The sequence below is a fragment of the Cervus canadensis genome, chromosome 18, assembly GCF_019320065.1.
Source record: "Cervus canadensis isolate Bull #8, Minnesota chromosome 18, ASM1932006v1, whole genome shotgun sequence".
Classification (NCBI taxonomy): Eukaryota; Metazoa; Chordata; class Mammalia; order Artiodactyla; family Cervidae; genus Cervus; species Cervus canadensis.
The window spans coordinates 32,360,679-32,384,090 of NC_057403.1; the positions used below are offsets into that span (position 1 = coordinate 32,360,679).

At 44.5% G+C, this 23,412-nt stretch overlaps 1 long non-coding RNA gene across 1 annotated transcript; it reads right to left on the reverse strand.

The window, feature by feature from the left end:
* Window positions 1-1,442: 1,442 nt before the first annotated feature.
* On the reverse strand, window positions 1,443-21,917 carry LOC122421370. The gene is made up of 3 exons (XR_006263481.1): window positions 21,662-21,917; window positions 21,302-21,479; window positions 1,443-1,545 (listed from the first exon to the last, which is right to left on the reverse strand). It is a non-coding gene; the product is annotated as an uncharacterized LOC122421370 (long non-coding RNA).
* Window positions 21,918-23,412: the final 1,495 nt, after the last annotated feature.

Below are 23,412 nucleotides of genomic sequence, written 5' to 3' on the forward strand. Positions count from 1 at the left end.
CGAAAATACTTCAACACTTATAAAATGTATTGCCAGCACTTCATCTTGACAGATTACGCAGAAATATCAGGATTTTCAGCTCCTCTTAAATCAGGATTTGAAAGAGCTGGTACCCTATCTCCACTTTAAATGGGGCATGTGTTCTCCCACTCACCTCAGCCTCCACCATTCTCCATGGCTTCCCTCTCACCCCACTTTACCCGCTTATGTACCTGCAACTGAGTAGCATTTGAGTTTATGACTTCTGGTGGTAAAGTCCAGCCTCTGCATCAGACAGAGGAGGGAGAGACAAGGCCCCAAGATCCCAGAAACTGAGTTATAACCAGGAAGGTCAGTTGGGACATGAGACACTGGGAAATGCCATACTAAGTGTACACATGCTTGTCACCCCGGGCGGCAGGGATGGGGGGACCTGGAGGTTAGCTTTCAAGGCCGTGTTGGTGACTTCCTCAGTGCTAGATCCACCACCTCCCTAACTAGGGGGGCTTCTGCAGGAAGGTGGGCCCTGCCTGGGGTGGGGGGGCTGTAGGAATGGAGCCAGAAAGCCCTGTGAACAGCCAGCTCTCTGGCATCCGACTGTGAGCTTGGCACAGAGCAGGAGGTATCCAGGAAAGGGAGGCCTTTACATGATTCTGGAAAGCCGGAGAGAATACGTGGAGCTGTTGGTCCTGGAGTCAGGAGACCCCCAACTAGCTTTTCTCACTGCTGGTCCGGGGCCCACTGGGGCCTCAGTCTCCTCTTCTGTCCTTCTTTCCAGTGCTGACATTCTATAGAATGGGGAGGGGGAGCTCCGGGAAACCCTGGGAGGCAGCATGAACTCTGACCCTCTAGCTGTCTACTGCTTCTCACCAGGGACGGGCTGTGGGTGGAGAAGACCTGGGTGGAGGGCCGACTCCTCCAAATAAGAGGAAAAACTCGTGACTCAGGGAAAGGCAGAGGCTGAGTCAGCCAAGCCACAGGCTGTGGAAAAAATGAAGTCTCCCTGAAGCTTTTTCTGCACCTCGGGTAAGAAGCCCTTTCTCAGGGAAGGCTGGCTTCCAGACTTTAGGAACTAGGCTTTCAGGAGAGCCCCAGGCTCAGATTAGAGGTTCTAGTAATCACTTCTGTGGAAAATGCCAGGAATTTTTTTATTGGAGCAGTTCTTAAGTTCTATGTAAGTGTCAAGGAGTGTGTGTTAAACACTTCACATCCTATTTCTCCCCAGGCTGGACCTGTCATTCCCAGCTTTGGGCTAGAGAAAGTGAGACAGAGGCCAAAGCTAGGAAGGGTGAATTATTGAGAGGAAGGTGCAAATGTCTCAGCAAGAGGGAGAGAAAACAGAAGGGGCAAATAGTAACAACTGATGACCTTAGGTCAGAGGTCAGTGAAGGGTCAAAAGGTAAATGTTCTGAGCTTTGGGAGCCAGGATCCCTGTGGCAACTACTCACCTCTGCCTTTGTCCAAAGGACAGGACACAGTGCACAAGCCCTCGGTAGACTTCACTTGTCTGACTGTCATGTCATTTTCACACATCTTGAAAGTTTCTTCTGAGTTTTTTCCAACCACCTAAAGATATAAAACAAGCGACAGGCTAGAGTTTCCGGAGCCCTGACTTACAGCTGTTCATCATACTTTACCTGCAGCTCTTCCGTTGGTTTGAAACTATTCAAAACAGAAAGTGGGGGAAAACAAAGAAAAAAGGGAAACAGAGGCCATCCTACTTACAATGTGCAGATTTGGAATTAGTCAAGTTTTCATGATTCTCCTTGCTGCCTTAGTCAGTTACACAGCTGAGACTGAGTCTCAAGGCTACGGAAATGTGGGACTTTGGGGGGAAATATCTATTCAAATGGTTATGAAGATTGGTTCTAAAGAAGGACACCTGAGATATTAGGAAACTGATTTCAAAGGAAAATCTTTCAAAATGTTTGGAGTTTGGATTGCTGAATTATTGGATCTGAAACCACGACCACATCTATACTCTGCTAAACCAGGGAACTGGAACTGCTGTGGTTTCCTCTCCCCTCCCCCTCTCTCTGCCATGTCAATATTTATTCTGTTCTGTGCGTAAATTTGCCCTGTGTTTGTCATTCCCAACCTGCGCATCCTTTTCATGTTTGTGGGCATTTTTGTTCCTGTTTCTCATCACGGGTGTCTCCAAGAGGCTCTGACCGGGCCAAACGGGAAAACAAGAGAGACGAAAAGAAACAGTGCCCTTTGAAAAATGCTTCAGGTGATGGAAATAAACGCGTTCACCTAAATATATTCTTCACAGTGATGTAGACACACCTAGCTTCTCAAATGGAAGAAAGCTAAGAGGCCTCTGCCAGTACCGGTTTAACAAGGCTCTGTCTGCATCATCCATTCATTCAACAGTTATTGGACACTCTTTCTGTCACCCCAAGCAGCAGATGCCATGATGAATGAGGCACTGTTTCTGCCCTTGAGGCACTCACAGTGGAGCAGGGACAGACCTGTGAACACAGGCTTATCCTTGAGGAGTGAGAAGTGCTTGCCCCGAGCAGAGGGCAGAGGTCATCTCTGGTGAGAATGGTCTTGGTTGGATAACACATCTTGGAGCATTATTTTGGCATTAAAAAGTCAGCTTTAGGGGACTGGCTGGCAAAGAATTCTTCATCAGAAGCATTTGAGGCAAGAAGAGGAATTTTGGGGATAGGGAGCAAGAAAGCTAGAGAGAGAAAAAGGCCCAGCTTAAGGTGCAAGAGAGGGCCAGGGGAAGCCCTCTGAGAAGTGCGACCAGAGAAAGTTTCAAATGGCAAGGAAGGGTGATACTCCATCTTCTTTCCTTCACTTTGTTTTTTCTTTTTCTTTTTCAACTTTTTATTTTATATTGGAGTGCAGCCAATTAACAATGTTGTGATAGTTTCAGGTGAACAGTGAAGGGACTCAGTCATACATATACATGTATCCATTCTCCCCAAAAGTCCCCTCCCATCCAGGCTACCACATAACATTGAGCAGAGTTCCCTGTGCTATACAGTAGGTTCCTGTTGATTATCCATTTTAAATAAAGCAGTGTGTACATGTCCACCCCAAGTTCCCTAACCTTCCTTTCCCTGCATCCATCACCTCCCCACTCCCCAGCAACCAGAAGTTTATTCTCTAAGTCTGTGAGTCTCTTTCTGATTTGCAAGTAAGTTCATTTGTATCATTTCTTTTTAGATTCCACATGATATTGCATTTTAATTACTTTCTGAGCTGCCCAAGAGGTTCCACATTTTGGGCCATTACCCCTCAGTGCTTCATAAAATCCACATTTTTGCTGGTGGGAAGGTTAGTTGTTCTATCCAGCCTCCATGGACAGCAATGCAGCAGCAGCTACCACACTGAAAGACGTCAGGACCCTTCTGTCCAGCTAGTCCAGTCTAGACATGTATGTCTAATAAATTCTAGATATTTATTCTAGTGCAGAAGGACTTGTGCTCATTTATCCATTGCAGCTTTGATTTCAGTGGAGAAGCAGTGAGAACAACCCAGATGATAACCAACAGGAGAATGGTTAAATAAATTACGCATGCCATAGAATGGCTTATCACACTTAAAGGGAAAGAGGCAGGTCATTATGTCCGGATGTGGAAGGATTTCCAAGATACGTTGAGTGAAAAAAGTAAGGTGCAAGAAGAAGTGTGATTTCCTATGTGAGTATGTATGAAAAATATTGCTGGCAGAATTCACAAAAAACTGGTCTCAGTGGTTGACTGTGGAAGAGAAAATTAGTGACTCAAACCCATGAGAGGGAGACTCACATTTTATACCCTTGTGATGTTCACAGTCCACATTGGATGGCATGAACCTATGTAGCCTGTGTAACCAATAGGAAATGACAGTGTGTGACTTCTCCAAAATATGTCATAAAAGTCATGGCGTCTTCTGCCGTGCTGTCTCGGATCACTGGCTCCGGAGAAAGGCAGCTGCTTAGTCATGAGGATGGTGAGCAGCCCTGTGCAAGGGCCCTGTGGTGAGAAACAAGAGCCCTCCTGCTGACCACCAGCACCAGCCTGCAAGTGTGTGAGCAAGCCAGCCTGGAAGGAGAGCATCCAGCCCCAAGGAAGCCCTGAGGTGGCTGCACCCCAGGCTCTTATCTTAGCTGCAACCTCCTGAGAGACCTTGAGGCAGGACCTTTCAGCTGAGCCACTTCCTAATTCCTGACCCACAGAAATCATGTGGTATAATAAACGTTTACTGTTTCAAGCCAATGAATTTTGAGATAATTTGTTATGTAGTACTAGATAACTAATAGGTCTTTGGAAATCTGTACCTTTTACATTTGTGCATGTCCAAATAATGGTGGTGGTGATGATGATAATAATCATAATCATATTAATAACCTAATATACACCATGGACTTTGTGGGCAATAATTCAAGGATTATTGCTGTTGGGTAGATTTGGGGTGGAGAGGTGGGAACCACTGCATGGGCAATGATCCCTGGGCTATGAAGGGACTCCACCTGGATGCTCGGAGAACCTGGCTTCCAGGTGTGTGTAAGAGGTGGGGCACCTCTGCAGGCAATGGAGAGCTCTTTGGGGCAGAGGTTTCATACTAGCTGCCTGCAGGCTCACAGACCCTTTATGCTTGGCTAGCACATTGGATTTTGTCTTTTTAAATTAAAAAACAATTATTTATTTTTGGCTGCACTAGGTCTTCGTTGCTGTGTGTAGGCTTTCTCTAGTTGTGGTGAGTAGGGCCTACTCTCTACCATTAGAGAAATGGCAGAAAGTGAAGAGGAACTAGCGAACCTCTTGATGAGAGTGAAAGAAGAGAGTGAAAAAGCTGGCTTGAAACTCAACATTAAAAAAACTAAGATCATGGTATCTGGTCCCATCACTTCATGACAAGTAGGAAGGGAAAAAGTGGAAGCAATGACAGATTTTATTTTCTTGGGCTCCAAAGTTACTGCAGACAGTGACTGCAACCATGAAATTAAAAGACGCTTGCTCTTTGGAAGGAAAGCTATAACAAAACCTAGACAGCGTATTCAAAAGCAGAGACATCACTTTGCCAACAAAGGGACAAATGTCCATATAATCAAAGCTATGATTTTTCCAGTAGTCATGTATGGATATTAGAGTTGGACCATAAAGAAGGCCGAGTGCTGAAGAATTGATGCATTCGAATTGTGGTGCAGAAGACTTTTGAGAGTCCTTTGGATTGCAAAGAAATCAAACCTATCTATCCTAAAGGAAATTAACCCTGAATATTCCTTGAAAGGACTGTTGATGAACCTGAAGCTCCAATACTTTGGCCACCTGATGCAAAGAGCTGACTCACTGGAAAAGACCTAGATGCTGAGAAAGATTGAAGGCAAAAACAGAAGGGGGTGGCAGAGGATGAGATGGTTAGATAGCATCACTGACCCAATGGACCTGAATTTGAGCAAACTCTGGGAGATCGTGAAGGATAGAGGAGCCTGGTGTGCTATAGTGCATGGGGCCGCGAAGAGTCAGACACGACTTTGCAACTGACTGAACAACAGCAAGGGTTTATTCTCTAGTTTGCGGTGCTCTGGATTCTCATTGCAGTGACTTGTTGCAGAGCACAGGCTCAGTAGTTGTGGCTTGCAGGATCAGGGGAGTCTGCATGCCATGGAGCAAGTAATCCCTTGTGCCAAACCTTGTGCCCTAGAGCCCATGCTCCACAACAAGAGAAGCCACCACAATAATCCTCACACTGCAATGAAGAGTAGCCCCACTCACTACAGCTAGAGAAAACATGCATGCAGCAGTGAAGACCCAGCACAGCCCAAAATAAAGCAATAAATAATTGATTGATTAAAAGAAAGAATTGTCAACTTAAAAAAAAAGTGCACAATGTGAGAGTTGTGAATGACATTTTTATTTGGCCCAAAATGAGGACTGCATCCCAGGAGACAGCACCTCAGGTAGCTCTGAGAAACTCCTCCAAAGAGGCAAGGGGGAAAATTCAGTATATACGTGATTTTGGTGAAGGAGGAATGCATGCAACCAAGCACATATTTTTCCAAAAGCTTTCTACTAGTCTCGTGAAGCTTTTGCCAGTCAAGAGGAATAATCGTCACCATAAAGGAATTTAGTGCTTTTCTAGATATGGGAGATACAAGAATTGGGCTCATAAAATCTGCTCCTGAAAATATCTAACTATCTGAACACTTGTCTTGCCTTTTTTTTTTTTTTTCCCCCAAGCCTCATTTCTGCTCTCCACCTGGAAGGTGTTAAAGGTCAGCAGCTGCGGCAGCACATGATTTAATCCTTGGAGAGGTAGATGGCAAGTGCCAACTTGTGGTTGACAAAATGTTATAAGAACATTATTCATAATAGCTCCATAATGAATACAACTCATATCCACCAACAATAAATGGGTAATAGACAGTGGTGTATTCATATAATTGGATACTCCTCAACAGTAAGAAGAATGTGTGTGTGTGTGTGTGTTAGTTGTTCAGTCATGTCTGAATCTTTGAGACTCCATGGACTGTAGCCTGCCAGACTCCTCTATCCATGGAATTCTCCAGGTAAGAATACTGGAGTAGGTTGCCATGTCCTCCTCCAGGAAACAAAAATATTGCTATACAAAAGAAAATATGTATCTCATAGGGATGAATCTCCCAGACACTATCTGGATTTTGGTGATGATCCCACATGTGTACACACACATAAGGGGCTTCCCTGGTGGCTCAGATGATAAAGAATCTGCCTGCAAGGCAGAAGACCTGGGTTCAATCCCTGGGTCAGGAAGATCCCCTGAAGAAGGGAATGGCAACCCACTCCAATACTCTTGCCTGGAGAATTCCATGGAGAGAGGAACCTGGAGGGCTGTAGTCCATGAGGTTGCAAAGAGTCAGACATGACTGAGTGACTAACACACGCAAACACACATGCATATGTGAACATTTATAAAACAATTCACTCATTTGAACATAAATCTTAAGATTTTTCTCTGTATTGTATGTATGTTATACCTCAATAAAGTAAAATAGATGTAGCTTTAAAAAATCTGCTCTGAGTGCTATTTGAGGGCATGCATCCCACAGTCCAGCTCCTTCCCAGTGTTTGGACTCTGAAGACTGAGCGTGGTTCTCGCAGGACGTGCCGTCGGCTGGTGTTTCCTGGTGCCTCTCCCGGAGCAGCATGGAGCCTGTGTGGGGCAGCCAGCTAGGGACAGAAGAGAGCAAACAATCTATCTGGGATTTTCTCCCCTACACTGTGCCCAGACAGTGAAGGCTGAGTGAAAATGCATGTGACATGTGATATTGTGATTTATAAAAATTATATATTTGGTCAGTCCCCCGTTTCTGGTACAGAGCTCCTAAAACTCTTGGTGTTTCCTAAGTGTCCAGAGCTATAAAAATGTCTCTGGTTATGTTAATGAGGTGACCTTTGGGATGCACCTAGGTGTGGGGGCAGGTTGCTAAGAGAACCAACTGCTTTCACTTAACGCCTCTGGCAACCACTGTACTCTGTATTTATGAGATTTTTTTTTTATTCCACTTAAAAGTGAGATCATACAGTATTTGTCTTTCTTTGACTTATTTCACTTGGTTTAATGCCCTCTAGGTCCATCCATATTGTCACAAATAGCAAGATTTTTTTCCTTTTCTATGGGAGTATAATATATTCAACTTATATTTATACTACGTCTTTGGGCTTACCAGGTGGTGCTAGTAGAAAAGAACCTGCCTTCCAATGCAGGAGACATAAGAGACATGGGTTCGAACCCTGGGTGGGGAAGATCCCCTGGAGGAGGGCATGGCAACCCACTCCAGGATTCTTGCCTGGAGAATCTAATGGACAGAGGAGCCTGGTTGGCTGTATTTCATAGAGTCACATAGAGTCGGACATGACTGAGGTGACTTAGCACATACTACATGTTTATTATTCATTTATCCATAGACACTTAAGTTGCTTCCACATCTTATCTATTATAAATAATATTTCAGTGAACATAAGGTGCATATATCTTTTCAAGTTAGTGTTTTCATTTCTTTTCGATAAACATCCAGAAGTAGAATTGCTAAACCATGCAGTAATTCTATTTTTAATTTTTTGAGGAATCTTCATACTGTTTTCCAAAGTGGCCTCACCAATTTACATTCCCACCAACAGCTCAAAAGTGTTTCCTTTTCTTCACATCCTCACCAACACTTGTTATTTCTTATATTTTTGATAATAGCCATTTTAACAGTTATCAGGTGATAAATCATCGTGCCTTTGATGTGGACTTCCCTGATGATTAGTGATGTTGAACATCTTTTCATGTATCCATGGCCATCTGTATGTCTTCTTTGGAAACACATCTATTCAGATCCTCTGTCTATTTTAAAATCAGACTGTTTGATTGCTATTGAGTTGCATGAGTTCTTTATATTTTTTGGATATTAACTCCTTGGCAGAAACATGATCTGCAAATATTTTCTCCCATTCAACCTTTTCATTTTATTGATAGTTTCCTTTGCTGTGCAGATGCTTTTTAGTTAGATGTAGTCCCATTTGTTTATTGTTGCCTTTGTCACCTTTGCTTTCTTAATCTTAATTAAATTAATTAATTAATTAAATTAATCTTAAATTAAAAAGATCATCACCAAGGCCTATGCCAAGGAGCTTACTACCTATGTTTTCTTCTAGGAGTTTTATGGTTTCAGGCCTTACATTCAAGTCTTTAATCTATTTTGAGTTAATTTTTGTGTATTGTGTGAGAAAGTAGTCTAGTTTGATTCTTTTGTATGTCTGGTTTACCCAACACCATTTATTGCAGAGACTGTCCTTTCCCCATTGTATATTTTTTACTCCTTTGTCCTAAATTGATTATATATTCATCAGTTTATTTTTGCACTCTCAATCCTGATTCACTAATTTTTGTGTGTGTTTTTATGCAAATGCTACAGTGGGGTTTTTTTTGTGTGTTCGTTTTTTTCTCTTTTTTCATCCGTGACTTGTGGGATCTTGGTTCCCTGACCAGGGATTGAGCCCAGGCCTTGGCAGAGAAAACACAGAATCCTAATCAGTGGGCCTCCAGTGAATTCCCCATAGTGCTTTTAGTCTTTGTTCGAGTATTTTTCATGTGTGTATTTGCAATCCATATATATCTGTTGGTAAAGCATCTACTGGAATATTTTGACCATATTTAATTGGGCTATTTCCTATTTTGTTGAGTTTTGAGAGTTCTTTATATATTTTGGATCTATATCCCTTTGTCAAGTATGTGATTTGCACGTATTTACCCTCTGTCTGTGGCTTTTCTTTTTCTTTTAAAAGTGTCTTTTATAGAGAAAAAGTTTAATTTTGAAGAAGTGTAATTTATCATTTTTTCCTATGTGGATCATGATTTCGGTGTCTACCCTTTGCTTAACCCAAACTCACAAAGATTTTCTGTTTTCTTCTCAAAGTTTTATAATTTGACATTTTACATTAAGGTCAGCAGTCTACTATGAGTTAGTATTTGTATAAGACATAGGTCAAGGTTCATTTCTTTGCTAGCTATTCCAGCATCATTTGTTGAAAACATTGTCCTTCTTCCTCCTTTTCTTTAAGGAGTCTAAGCAGGGAGGTTTCATGGGGCATTTATGAAGATGCTGCTGTAGTCTTTCTTAAGAAACAGCAACACAACGCTCAACATCATTATACGTAAGAGACACAGAAGTTATGACCATCTTCCACACCCCTACCATATACGCAAATTAAAACCACAGTTGGATATCACAGCACACATATCTTAATGGCTCTAAAAAGAAAGAAATGGTAATACTGGGTGATGGTGAGAGTGAAGATCAATTGGACTGTCATACACTGCTACTAAGAATGCAAAATAGTCCAAAAGCTTGAGAAATAGTTTGACAATGTCTTAAGAAGCTAAACATACTCTCACCTGTGACCCAGAAACCTAATTCATAAATGTTTACTCAAGAGAAGCAAAGAGCCTTTGAGTCTGGGATTTTTTTTTTTTTTAGCATGATGCATTTGAGATTTATCCTTGTTTCTGGGTCTACAATAGTTTATTCCCTATTTTGGCTGAATTCCTTTTTATTTAATTGTATTGATATACCATCCACCACATAAAGGATTCTTAGGCCATTTCCAGTTTCTTGTTTCTATTAATAAACCTGTTACAAGCATTTGTTAACAAATTTTTCCGTAAACAAAAGACTTCTCCTAAGAATTCTTCAGCTGTTTCCTGACTAGGATCCCAGGAGTTAGAACTTCCGTTCCCTTTTCCAAAGTCACAGAAGGGAACTTCCCAGGTAAGAAGTCAGAATTTCCCTCCCCTGAATCTTAGCAAGCAGAACAGTGAATAAGTAAAGATAAATCAGCAAAATCAAAGACATACAGCAATAGCAAAATGCAAAAACCTCCCATATCAAATGAAATAAAGCACCACTAGACAAAACAGAAAGCAACCTAAGACTAGAAATGGTCTTGCAAAGGCCAGGGCAAAATATCCTGCCAAAAATGTTTCTACAGGAGCAACCAGGGACTTCCCTGGTGATCCTATGATCAGGAATCCACCTGCCAATGTAGGGGACATGGGCTTGATCCCTGGCTTGGGAACTGAGATCTCATATGCCATGGGGCAGTTAAGCCCGTGTGCCACAACTACGGAGCCTGCCCAGGCGCTCTGGAGCCCACACTGGGCAACAAGAGAGACCAATGCAATGAGAAGCCAGTGCACTGCAACCAGAGAGGAGCCCCCGCTCGTTACAACTAGAGAAAACCTGAGCACAACTGCCAAGAATCAGTGTAGTCAAAAATCAATCAATCAATCTTAGAAAAAAGGAGCAAGCAACCAGAGTTAAGAGAAACAAAATTTCAGAAATGAACCTAGTTTGTAACTCTTCCCTAACTCCTCACCTCCAAACCCCAGAGCTGTAAGGGAGAAGAGAGAGTGAGAGGACAAAATCCTCGGGGGACCACTGAATAATGCCTTCCAGGAGAGAAAACAAGACTGAGATCATCAGCAGGCATGACTCTGGGAAGAGACACAGAAGTTATGACCATCTTCCACACCCCTACCATCCCCTGCGCCTCACTGCAGGTAGGATGAACCACCCGGTTGCCCTCCCTGTTTTGATTTTTCCTAATGGGCAGCGCAGTTAGAGATGGAACACAGAACAATCATGTAGCCATTGCTCTAATTTTCTCCGGCTACAGATTCCATAGGGATTCAGAAAATAGATGACTGCTATCTGAAAAAAAAATGTAGAAATATCTCCCCACCTAGAACTGCACTGTACTTTGATTTCTTTTAATTGCAATGGAAAAAAAAAAAAAGTCTAGATCCCAGAGCAAAACTGCTCCTATTTCCTGTTTAAGTCATTACTAAGCTTTGCACAAGACCCATGAGCTGTTCCAGCCTGGGAGGGGCAATGAAGGGAGGGTTGGGTTAGTGTCTGTCCATTAGGTAAAGACACTGCCCACCTGTGCTAGCAGGTCTCTCATCTCAACTGCTTTGCCATCCAGAGTGAGTATTGTTTATTTGGAAACTAGGAAGCAGGCCTCAAAGCTTTGCCTGTAAGAATTATGGGCAACAGGTTGACTTAACCACCTAACAGAGAGACACTGCCTGACCCAACTCTCCCTTTATTCTCCCTCCCAGGAACAGCTCACAGAGCTGTCCTGAAAGCCTGGCATGAATAGAAGAAATTACACAGAGAGTTTGACATGGCTAGTGTCAGGATTAGCCTTTGCATTGCCTAGTGAAAGTAGAGTGAAAGTGTTAGTCCCTCAGTTGTGTTGGACTCTTTGCAACCCCAAGAACTGTAGCCTACCAGCCTCCTCTGTCCATGGAATTCTCTAGACAAGAATACTGGAGTGGGTAGCCATTCCCTTCTCCAGGGGATCTTCCCAACCCACGGACTGAACCCGGGTCTCCTGCCTTGCAGGCTGATTCTTTACCACCTGAGTCACCAGGGAAGCCCTTGTGTTGTGTAAAGATCCTTGAAAGTGTGTGTGTGTGTGTGTGTCTTTCTGAAATGAAAATACTGTAAAACAAACAACAATAACAATGACAAAACAGTAATGCAAAATCTAAATGTTTTGCCAAATTGAATTGCAAAGTTTACAAATGTAAACAACACTGTACCCAAGGGTTTATCTTGGTGTACCTCCCTCACGTACTCTCCCCCGAGTACTCTCCCCCAAGTCAGCCACTTTGATCTCGTTTAGGTATTTTCTCTCAGCCATCTAGGCTTTTAAAAAAGCTTTCATAATCAGTCTCGTGCTTCCTAGGTGGGACAGTGGTAAAGAATCTGCCTGCCAGTGCAGGAGACACAAGAGACACGGGTTTGATCTCTGAGTTGGGAAGACCCCCTGGAGAAGGAAACAGCAACTCACTCCAGTATTCTTGCCTGGAGAATCCCATGGACGGAGGAGCCTGACTGGCTCCAGCTCCAGGTCACAAAGGAGATACCACCGAGCACACACTACCTGATAGTCAATCTCAGACTGCATTGAGGGCTTCCAAGTACCTGTTTCAAAATTGGGAAAGGAGTACGTCAAGGCTGTATATTGTCACCCTGCTTATTTAACTTCTATGCAGAGTACATCATGTGAAATGCTGGGCTGGATGAAGCTCAAATGGGAATCAAGATTGCCAGGAGAAATATCAATAACCTCAGATGTGCAGATGACCCCACTCTAATGGCAGAGAGTGAAGAGGAACTAAGGAGCCTCTTGATGAAGGTGAAAGAGGACAGTGAACAAAGCTGGCTTAAAACTCAGCATTCAAAAAACTGAGATCATGGCATCCTGTCCCATCACTTCATGCCAAATAGATGAGGAAACAATGGAGACAGTGACAGACTTTATTTTGGGGGGCTTCAAAATCACTGCAGATGGTGACTGCAGCCATGAAATTAAAAGACGCTTACTCCTTGGAAGAGCTACGACCAACCTAGACAGCATATTAAAAAGCAGAGACAGTACTTTGCCAACAAAAGTCCATCTAGTCAAAGCTACGGTTTCTCTAGTAGTCATGCATGGATGTGAGAGTTGGACTATAAAGAAAGCTGAGCACTGAAGAATTGATGCTTTTGAACTGTGGTGTTGGAGAAGACTCTTTCGAGTCCCTTGGACTGCAAGGAGATCCAACCAGTCCATCCTAAAGGAGATCAGTCCTGAACATTCACTGGAAGGACTGATGCTGAAGCTGAAACTCCAATACTTTGGCCACCTGATGGAAGAGACAATTCATTAGAAAGGACCCTAATGCTGGGAAAGATTGAGGGACAGAGGAGAAGGGAGCGACAGAGGATGAGATGGTGGGATGGCATCACCGATTCAATGGACATGAGTTTGAGCAAACTCTGGGAGATTGTTATGGACAGAGAAGCCTGGCATGTTGCAGCCCCTGGGGTTGCAAATAGTCGGACACAACTGAGCGACTGAACAACAAGCACTTCGAGGCAGGGGACTGAGTGTGAAGTTAACGACTGAATTTTCTGCTTCTTCAAGGTAGAGGTCAGAGTGGGTGAATTGACACACAGGAAGTCTCTACAGCAGGGCAGGCATATAACAGACCTTGTGTAAGGATGAGCTGTTTTTATGACTGCTTTCTACATTGTGATCTGGGAGTGATTTGGGAATATCTATTTCCTGTTTAAGAAAGTAGGTCCCTTCTGCTTTTCATTCTCTGGTATGATGACTGCCCTGAACCTCCTGTTCCCTTCCTCCCGGCCAACATGAGCATCAGAGTCACATGGGCCTCTGGCTACAGTCCATGTCAAGATAGGGTTTCACCTATCCAAAGCCTGTTTGAATTTCTGGAGTCCAAACCTCCTTTTTCAATTTACAGTTTTCCTGAATTAATCATGTAAAGCAAAAAAACAGAATTTCCCAATTGGCAGTATGGCATTTAACAAAAATCCAGAATGTATTTATTTTCCATTTTCCTTTCGGTTTGAACATTCCCCAGTTCTGAACCCAGATAGGGTTTAATGCTTGTTGCATACAGTTGGGCAGGTTGTTCACTGCACAAAGATGCCCAGCAGAGATGAGAAGGCTAAAATCCAACCTTTACTTTCCACGCTGTATCCTTTAGGCTATGTGAGTCCAGAGAGGCCACTTTTCTTAGGTTGTCAGTCTAGAAGGGGAGTTTGGAGGTTATTTTTTAAAATCTACTGCCCACAACACAATCCCCTTTGAATTCTATAGAACATCTCATTGAGCAAAACCACCCTTCAGGCTTATATGAGCAGGTCAGGCACCTGGGTCTCTTGAATGACCTAAAGATGTTCCTTACAAGATTTATGTTTAAAACCAGTGGTATTCAAGTGTGGATGGTTTTCCTCCCCAGAGGACACTGGGTAAGGTCTGTGAGCATTTCTGGTTGCCACAACTGGAGGTTAGTAGTTCTGGCTTCTAGATAGAGGCCAGGGATGCTGCTAAACGCCCTCCTATGCACAGGGCAGCCCCACAACAAAGAATTATCCAGCCCCAATATCTGCAGTGCCGCTGGAGGGAAACCTTATCCCAAGTGAATGGAACAAAGCTACCAAATAAAGTGGGTTAGATTTTCCCTTCTTGACGCTGCTCCTTTTTACAGAGGGGCGGCAGGAGGTATTGAGGACCCTTGGGGAGGGGGGCCTGTGGACAGGAGCTGCAAGGCCCAGCCGCCTCTACTGGGCTTCTCCCCAGGTATCCCCTTGGATATCCAGGTCTGACCACAGAAAGCTGTGGTTCCCACACATACTGGCAGCCCTCTGAGGCTGCTTCTTCCTCAGCACTCAGAGGCTTGGATGACCAAAGATCTGACACTAGATATGGCGTGGTTCTTCTTCATGAGAGTTAATATCCAAGGCTTGGTTCTTCCCCAGTGTACAGGCTGTCAGCGGCCGGCTAGATGTGCTCAGTCGTCCTCTCACAACTCTGAATCTCCGCTGCTTCCTCTTCTGAAACACCCTGCACTCTGAGTTTCGCCGGGGAGATCCAGCCTTCAGGCCTCAGGTGAACCGTCCCTCCCACTGCAGAGGCTTCCCTGACTCCCGCTCTAATTCCTCTCTCCACAGCATCCTCGCTAATCCCTCTCACTGCTCTGCTGCTCAACAGCGTGATCTTCTGTGATTCTGCTTCTTTGGAGACTAAGACCCAGAGGACAAGTGACTTGGGTTCATTCCCCATGTGCACACCCAGAACATGCAATGCTGTTCCTGTTGTGGTTGGTTTGAGTCTCCCTTAGGAGCATGGCAACCCACTCTAATATTCTTGCCTGAAAAATTCCATGGACAGAGGAGCCTGGTGGGCCACGGTCTGAGGGTCGTAAAGAGTCAGACCCAACTGAAGTGACTTAGCATGCACGCAGGCATGTAGGAGCACAGGCTAGAGTTAGGGAATGTACTAGAAATGTTCTGGTGCCAACATGTTGAGCTCTGCCTGAAGTTTCAGCCACATTCATTACATTCATAACTTGTTTTCTTTAAGAGGGATCCCTCTTGACTGTTGGCATCACAATTGCTTTTGAAAGTGCTTGCATATGTCTACTATTTATGAGTGCTCTTTCCCTTAGAAATTTTCTGATGGAGCATGAAATTTAACCTTAGAATACATCTGTACCTCTCTTCATTACACATGTCCTCATTATCTAAGGAGAACCACTGTCAGAGAAAAGCCCCTTAAAGTGAGTCAGCTCAAATGGGGACACAATAAGAAAGAAAAATTAAAAAGAAAAAAGTGCCTTTCTGTTAAAAAAAAAGGAAATAAAATTATGAAAATGTTTAGCTTCCATTTAACAAAATGTGGCTTATGCTTGCAACTACCCAAACATGCTTAGGATGAACAAAGGTTGAGTCATGTTGGTTTGGAGGAGGCATATATCTTCAGACAAAATGTGATCACTTGATATGACATTCCCCTCTTCTGACTCTTCCTTGTGGGTTATAAGGGAGAGTTTTGAAAAAAAAAAAATATATATATATATATAATTATTTTATCAATTTTCTTAACCCATTGACATTCAAATCATTCTCTTTTGAAACAACTGTTCTGTCACTAATCTAGTGATTTTCTCCAACTGTTAACTGGTTTTTTATATATATATATTTATTATATATATTTTTGATGAATTTTTTATCTTGTCAAAATGAAATATATTTTAAAAAACACTTAGAGAGAGATGAGAAATGAGAGACAGAGAGAGATGAGGATAGATGTTCGAAAATTCACAGACATTAACACTTTTAGTCTCTGTAGCACTGGTGAGACACGCTGAGCTGCCCTGGGAGAGAGGACAGCTTGCTGCTCTTGGCAGGAGAGGAGAAAGTATCTTAAAGTGAGATTTCCTTGTATCTCCCCGCCACCCCCCGGCCCACTTCCCTGATGACACCTCCTATTTCCCATGTATAGGGACCCATTTATTTTGAAAGATGTTCGCATCCATCGGGCTCGGTGGGTTCCACCATTTGAGCAGGTGTGGTGAAGGAGGGGAGGCAGGGGCAGGCAGGCCCTGATGTCACCCTGACAGCCAGAATCGGCATTTTCATCTTCTCCAAGCAGCAGAGGCACTCCTCTCCCCTACTGCCTGCAGACTTTTTATAATAGCAATAAGACAACTCTGGGGAAGATCATCTCGTATTAACTCCGGGGAGTAATCATCTAATCACATTCCAGGCTGATTTGAGGCACTCATCTGGACCGAATGCCTCCCCACACCCCGGGAGCAGCTTTATGAGGCAGCAGCCAGGCCCCATCGAGCCTTATTGCTTAATTAAAAACAAATTCCCGAGTAATTTATTTTTTGGGGTTTTTATTATTTTTTTATTTTTTGTCTTCCCATAAAACCTCCAGCCGCACAAAGGGTGAGGGAGAGCCCAGGAGCTGGAAGAGGAAGTGGAGATTTATAGCTCTGGCTGCCGGGCTGGCCGCTGGCATTCAGGGTCGAGGCTAAACAGGAACATCCTGCGAGGCCAGTCTGCGGGCTGTGGAGGGTGACAGGCTGGGAGGCACGTGGGCGGGACACGTGGGTTATAAAACAAGAGCAACCCTCAGGCTTGACCTGGTGTTGGGATGACAGCCCTGTGCTGTGACAGACCCTCCAAAATGCCACCACCGCAGCTGGGGCCTTAACTTGCCTGCCCAGGGCTGCTGGAGGCGCCCTCAGAGCTGCCAGCCCTGCTCAGGCCCTGCTCTGTGCCCAGGGAACCCCAGTGGTTGCAGCCTGGCATCTGGAGCTCCCAGGATGCCTCTGGGCCATTTGCTTTTTTCCTCTGGGCCTCAGTTTCCCCAAGTGAACAGTTTCCCACCTGCCTTACAAGGTGATGAGGGGATCAGAGTGGATGGTGGTGCTGGAGAGGCTGGGGCCGCCCTCTCACATGTAGGGAGTGAAGACAGTGTGAGTGGGGGCTGGGCTTTAAACAAGGAGATGAGGGTCCCAGCACCCAGATGAGGCTGTGAGTGCAGAGCCTTCCCTCAATCATCTGTGCTGGGACTCAGCAGGGTGTGGGACAGAGGCTGCAGAAGGGATCGTGTGTGTGCTCAGGTGCACCAAAGTGCTGGAGGTATGTGTGCATGTGTGTGGTGGGCGAGAGTGTGTCTACAGAGGCCCAAGTGCCTTCCTATGATCTGTCTGTGAATGGAGAATACCATTAAAGGGCCCATACTCCGAGGCCAAGCTGTCATAATTCAAATCCCAGCTCTACTTTGGGCTAGTGACTTAACCTCTCTAAACCTCAGTTTTCCTATCTGCAAAATAGGAATAATGATGGCATTGACCTCTTTGGGTTGTTGTGAAGCTTAAATTTGTTAATCCAAGCAACACTGCCTGGAAAGTGTTTCACAAGCATTCTGACATCTATGAGTGTGTGGATGTGACTTGTAAAAATTACATGTAATACAAATTTCTCTAACTTAAGTCACATTTCCCATAGACTTTAATTTTAAAAATTAGGGATGAGACTTCTAGGAATAATTTTGTTCACATGTTAAAATAAAATCACCAAAAATGTGGCAAATCTTTACAAGTCACGATTTTTACAGGAATGAGGATGCTTACATCGGAGTACAAACCAGGGAGAAATTGAGCCCCAAACTGAAAATAGAGTTATTGTCTCTATCTCACAATTCTGATTGACTGAAAAGCTGCATCCTGAAATTGCAGTTCTGTAGGAGAGTTGAGCCCCAAATACTTGTCTTCTCCTCACTCTCCTCTCCTCCCACCCCCATCATCACTTCAGAAATGAGCCAAGTGGCCAAAATCAGCTCTGGGAAGATTGCAATCAAGAGCGGAGATCTTCAACCACTTCAAAAAGAGGCAGCCTTTCCTGGGAAATTTAAGGGTCATTCATTAGCATCTGCAGAAAAACATTCCTGAAAAGAGACTCTGGGTAGAGCGGCTATCACAGAAGGGGAGGCTTTGACTGTGATCACAGTGGGTGCAAAGAAAGCCCAGAATCAACCTAGAAAGTGACTATTGGTAAAGGCAGGCCCTTGAGGGTCTCTGAAGTGGCTGCTCAGTTTTCCTTCTCTGAGAAGTTGGCAGAGCCTGGTGGTGGCTTAAAATAACCCTGATGAATCTGTGGGGTCTATGGGGACAGCTTCCCTGGTGACTCAGATGGTAAAGAATCTGCAATGTGGGAGACCTGGGTTCGATCCCTAGGTCGGGAAGATCTCCTGGAGAAGGGCAAGGAAACCCACTCCAGTATTCTTGCCTGGAGAATTCCATAGACAGAGGAGCCTGGTGGGCTCCAATCCACGGGATCACAAACAGTCAGACATGACTGGGTGACTACACTTTCTTCTTTCTTCTTCATGGGGACAGCATTGATCTCAGAGCCACATGTCCAGGATTCAAATATGTACCCTTTCATCTCACCAGCTGAGGGCCACTTCCTGAGGCTTTTCAGAGCACTTGGATGTTGAAAGTTGCCTCTCTGAGTTGTTGGTAGGATTTGAAGTGGTTACTTGGACAGCAGACAGTGCTGGCCTAATCAATGTTAGTTCTGTAGCAGATACTTGCTGCCCACTATACCCTGTATTAAATTGAAGGCCAACAACCAGTCTCTGGATCTATTTACCAGAGTTCACTGGTAAATTCCAGGACAAAAAATTCATAGACATTCCCGGAATCAACCTGCTGCGACAGCCCTCACCACTAGCTTTGGTGGATTAATACCCCAGCTCCCTCACACTTCAGGTAGGATGCCTGAGGTGGGGTCTCCTGCAGTTGCTCACAGCTCCAGCGTACCTGAAAACCCTTTGTTGGCAGCCTTCTCTTACCCATCTCATTTCCTCTCCCCCCTGCCAGTGTTTGTCTTTACCTCCCAAATAAACTACTTGCATGAAAAGCCTTATCTCTGGCTTTTTCCTGGTGAACACCAACTAACATCCTTAGCCTAGCCCAGCCATTAAAACCATTAACTCGTTAAAACCACAAAACTCATTAAAACCAAGTACACCGGGCCTACAGAGGCATCTTTATTCACTGTTTTCTCCTGTGTGGCATCCTCTCTCCCTTCTGGCAGAAATACCTGTTTTCTCTGGGGAAACTGAGACTTTCTCTCCCATCATCCCTTTCATTCAGGGAGGATTGACCCCAGTCTTGGCCCTGGAGGTAGGTATGAGATGTGAGTCTGCTGGACTAGAGAGCTGTGTCTTCCACCTGCAGCTGGTTCAGGGATGTGCACACGATCTGAGCCAGGCCAGGATCCGACTCAGTCCCATTGCTATGCTCCTGGGAAAGAACTGTCCTGACACTGGGAAGTTTGGGCCAATCAGATATGACCAACATTCTCCAAGATCAGTCGACCTGAGTGAGAGTAAAGCTGACATGGAGGAAAATATGGTTGAGAGGTGGAGAAAAGCATATTCCTAACAGAATCTTTGAGCCTTGAATCCAGCCATGTCTGAAGCTACAATGCCCCCATCCTTTTCAGTCACATAAACCAATTTTTTCTGCCCTCCACACTTTTTGTTTACAGGGGCCAATTCTGAGTTTGATTTTGGCACTTCCAACGGACTAATACACACTTTCATCCTTCTCAGCTTTCAGTTCGGGAGGAGACGGTATGTGGCTTTGAGATTTTTCTCCTTTCTGGGTGTAGATTCTTCACAGGTAAAGTTGGTTTGAAACTAATCCCTTCAAAAGTTGCCTGAGGAATAAGTGTGTCCACACCATTTATCAGCTGGGGTGTTTTTGTTTATTTATTTTTTAACTTTCTACTCTTGTATTTGGGTATAGCCTATTAACAATGTTGTGAGTTTCAGGTGAACAGTGAAGGGACTCAGTAATACATATATATGGATCCATTCTCCCCCAGACTCCCTTCCCATCCAGCCTGCCACATACCATTGAGAGAGCTCCATGTTTCTATACAGTAGTTCAGTTGCTCAGTCATGTCTGACTCTTTGCAACCCCATGGACTGCAGCATGCCAGGCTTTCCTGTCCTTCACCATCTCCTAGAGCTCAGACTCAGGCCCGTGGAGTTGGTGATGCCATCCAACCATCTCATCCTCTGTCATCTTCTCCTCCTGCCTTCAATTGTTGCCAACATTAGGGTCTTTTCTAATGAGTTGGTTAGTCACATCATGTGGCCAAAGTATTGGAACCTCAGCTTCAGCATCAGTCCTTCCAGTGAATATTCGGGACGGATTTTCTTTAGGATTGACTGTTTTGATCTCCTTGCTGTCCAAGGGACTCTAAAGAGTCTTCTCCAATACTACAGTTCAAAAGCATCACTTCTTTGGCACTCAGCTTTCTTTATGGTCCAACTCTCACATCCATACATGACTACTGGAATAACCATAGCTTTGACTAGATAGAACCTTGGTTGGCAAAGTAATGTTTCTGCTTTTTTTAATATGCTGTCTAGGTTAGTCATAGCTTTTCTTTCAAGGAGTAAGCGTCTTTTAATTTCATGGCTGCAGTCACCATCTGCAGTGATATTTGAGCCCAAGAAAATAAAGTCTGTCACTGTTTCCTTTGTTTCCTCATCTATTTGGCATGAAGTGATGGGACCGGATGCCATGATCTTAGTTTTTTGAATGTTTTGTTTTAAGCCAGCCTTTTCACGCTCCTCTTGCACCTTCATCAAGAGGCTCTTTAGTTCCTCTTTGCTTTCTGCCATAAGGGTGGTGTCATCTGCATATCTGAGGTTATTGATATTTTTCCCAGCAATCTTGATTCTGGCTTATGCTTCATCCAGCCTGACATTTTGCATGGTGTACTCTGCATATACAGTAGAGGGCTATACAGTAAATCCTTGTTAATTATCCATTTAAAATATAGCAGTGTGTACATGTCCATCCCAAACACCCTAACTGTGCCTTCCAACTGGGCTGTTGTTGGATGCAAGTAGCAGAAACTCCAACTCAAACTGGCTTAAACAAGAAGGAATTTTATTACCTCTCATAACAGGAAGCTGAATGGCAGGAGAGTTTGCAGGGTTGTTTGACTCAGTGATTTGGCCACATCCTTCAGGATCCTGTTTCTCTCAGTTCCTCGGCCCTGCGGTCTTCAGGGTGGTGGTTCCCTGTCAGGATGGAGGCTGAATTCCAGACTTCTCATCCCTACATAGCACCATCTAGAGGAACAAGAAGGGAGTATTGGCTTTCTTTCTATATGTACCTCATTCTTAGAAAGAGACACTGTCCCTGAGCCCCTAGTAGAATTTTGTAACAGCCAAGATAAATGAAATTACACAGCAATAACAAAAAATCTCAAAGTGCTAGTGACTTAAAACTACAAAATTTTATTTTCACTTACGTTGAGCGACAGAGCAGATCTGCAGAGGGCTGTCTCGCTGAAGTCTCTCAGATACCCGGCTGAGGGAGCAGCCGCCATCTTGGATGTTGTTGGTTGCTGCGCAAAGCGCTCTCACCAGCAGTTAAATGCTGCGCCTCAGAAGAGACACACAGAGCTTTGTCTCATGACTCATTGGCTAAGGTTAGTTTTATCAACCCACTTGACCACAAGGAGACCAGGAAACAAATATTCCCCTGCCAGAAGTGGGAAGAACTGGAAACAGTGCTAACGATTGTCCCAATTGCTCTCATTGGCCAGAATGGGGATGTTTATAAACCAGTCCCTGTCAAGGAGGGTTGGATGTTATGATTGACTTAGAGCCTTGCTTGGATGGGGTATGGGTTCTGGCTAGTTAACTGCAAAGACTTCTACCTCTATAAATGTATCTGCGACCACATTTATAGATAGTGAGATATACATAGTGAGGGCATTTTCATTGGCATAAGCCAGGGGAGGGAGGCGGCAGTGGCTGTGGGGAAGATATTCTTCACCCAGATGATCCTATGTCCTGATTGGGTGACTCTAGTCCAGGTTTTCTACCAGGGCCAAAGCTTCTTCCAAGGACTTGCATGTCTAACTGAAGTGGGGTGACCCAGGAATCCTTGTAGGCAGTGGGGAGAAGGCTGCTCCTGGCATTGGTCCTATGTATCATTCATGAGCTCATCAGGATAATTTCAGAGCCAGAAGCTCAGACACTGTTATGTCAGGGGTCTGTCAGAGGAGCAGAACCTCTGTGAGACTATGTATCATAAAGGATTTATTATAGAGACTTGACCTTATCCTCCTGTGGGAGCTGGTTTAACAGATGGCATGAGACCATCACTTCTGTGTCTGATCCTGGAACCAGGAACCTGCAGGGCAGGTGACTGGGAAGGGATGATGCACATAGTGTGTGTGTGTGTGTGTGTGTGTGTGTGTGTGTGTGTGTGTGTGTGTGTGTGTGTGTGTGTGTGTGTGTGTGTGTGTGTGTGTGTGTGTGTGTGTGTGTTGGGGCAGGTGATATAAGGATGAAATGGCCCAGGGAGGTTGGCACTGTATCAAGTCCTCACTGTGTCCCCACCTCCAGTTTTACCCTTGAGGGTGTTCTGCAAGAGGTGCTGGCATCCTTCTTAAAGGCCCAGAACCAGAGAAGCTAGAGGAGGACCCAGCAGGAGCTGGATGCTCCATAGGCCTGGTTGCAAGCTGCACCAGCCCCATGAGCCAGCAGATCCTGCCAACGTCAGCGACAGTGGCGCCTCATGAGGAGCACCAACCTCAGAGCTCTGAAGAGATGCTGCTGCTGCGCTTCCACCTCCAACTCTCAGGCAGAAGGCCTCTTGTGGCCTCTCACACTGAGACCCTGCATGAAAAGGAATACTGGGAAATAGAATTCCAGCTCAGCTGCATTGTCGCTACCAGTCCATCCCAGAGCCCCTCATTTTGCTGCAACTGGTTCCTCCTTTAAGAACTCAGTGGAGTGGCATCTATAACTATTTTCACTGACTCCAGCATCCATCCTCCTTTCTTTTTAAAATAACTCCTTGATGCCTTTCAAGGAACATCCTCTTTCCCATAATCTATTCAGGTGTTTCCAGGATAGAAGCGTGTGACCCAGCCACAGAGTAGGGAGACAGAGACCTGATCTAAATGGTCAAATCAGGGTGAAGGAATCCTGGGACTGGAGGAAGGGCTACCAGAAAGAAACATTCCTTTTGTTTCTAGCTAGACCTCAG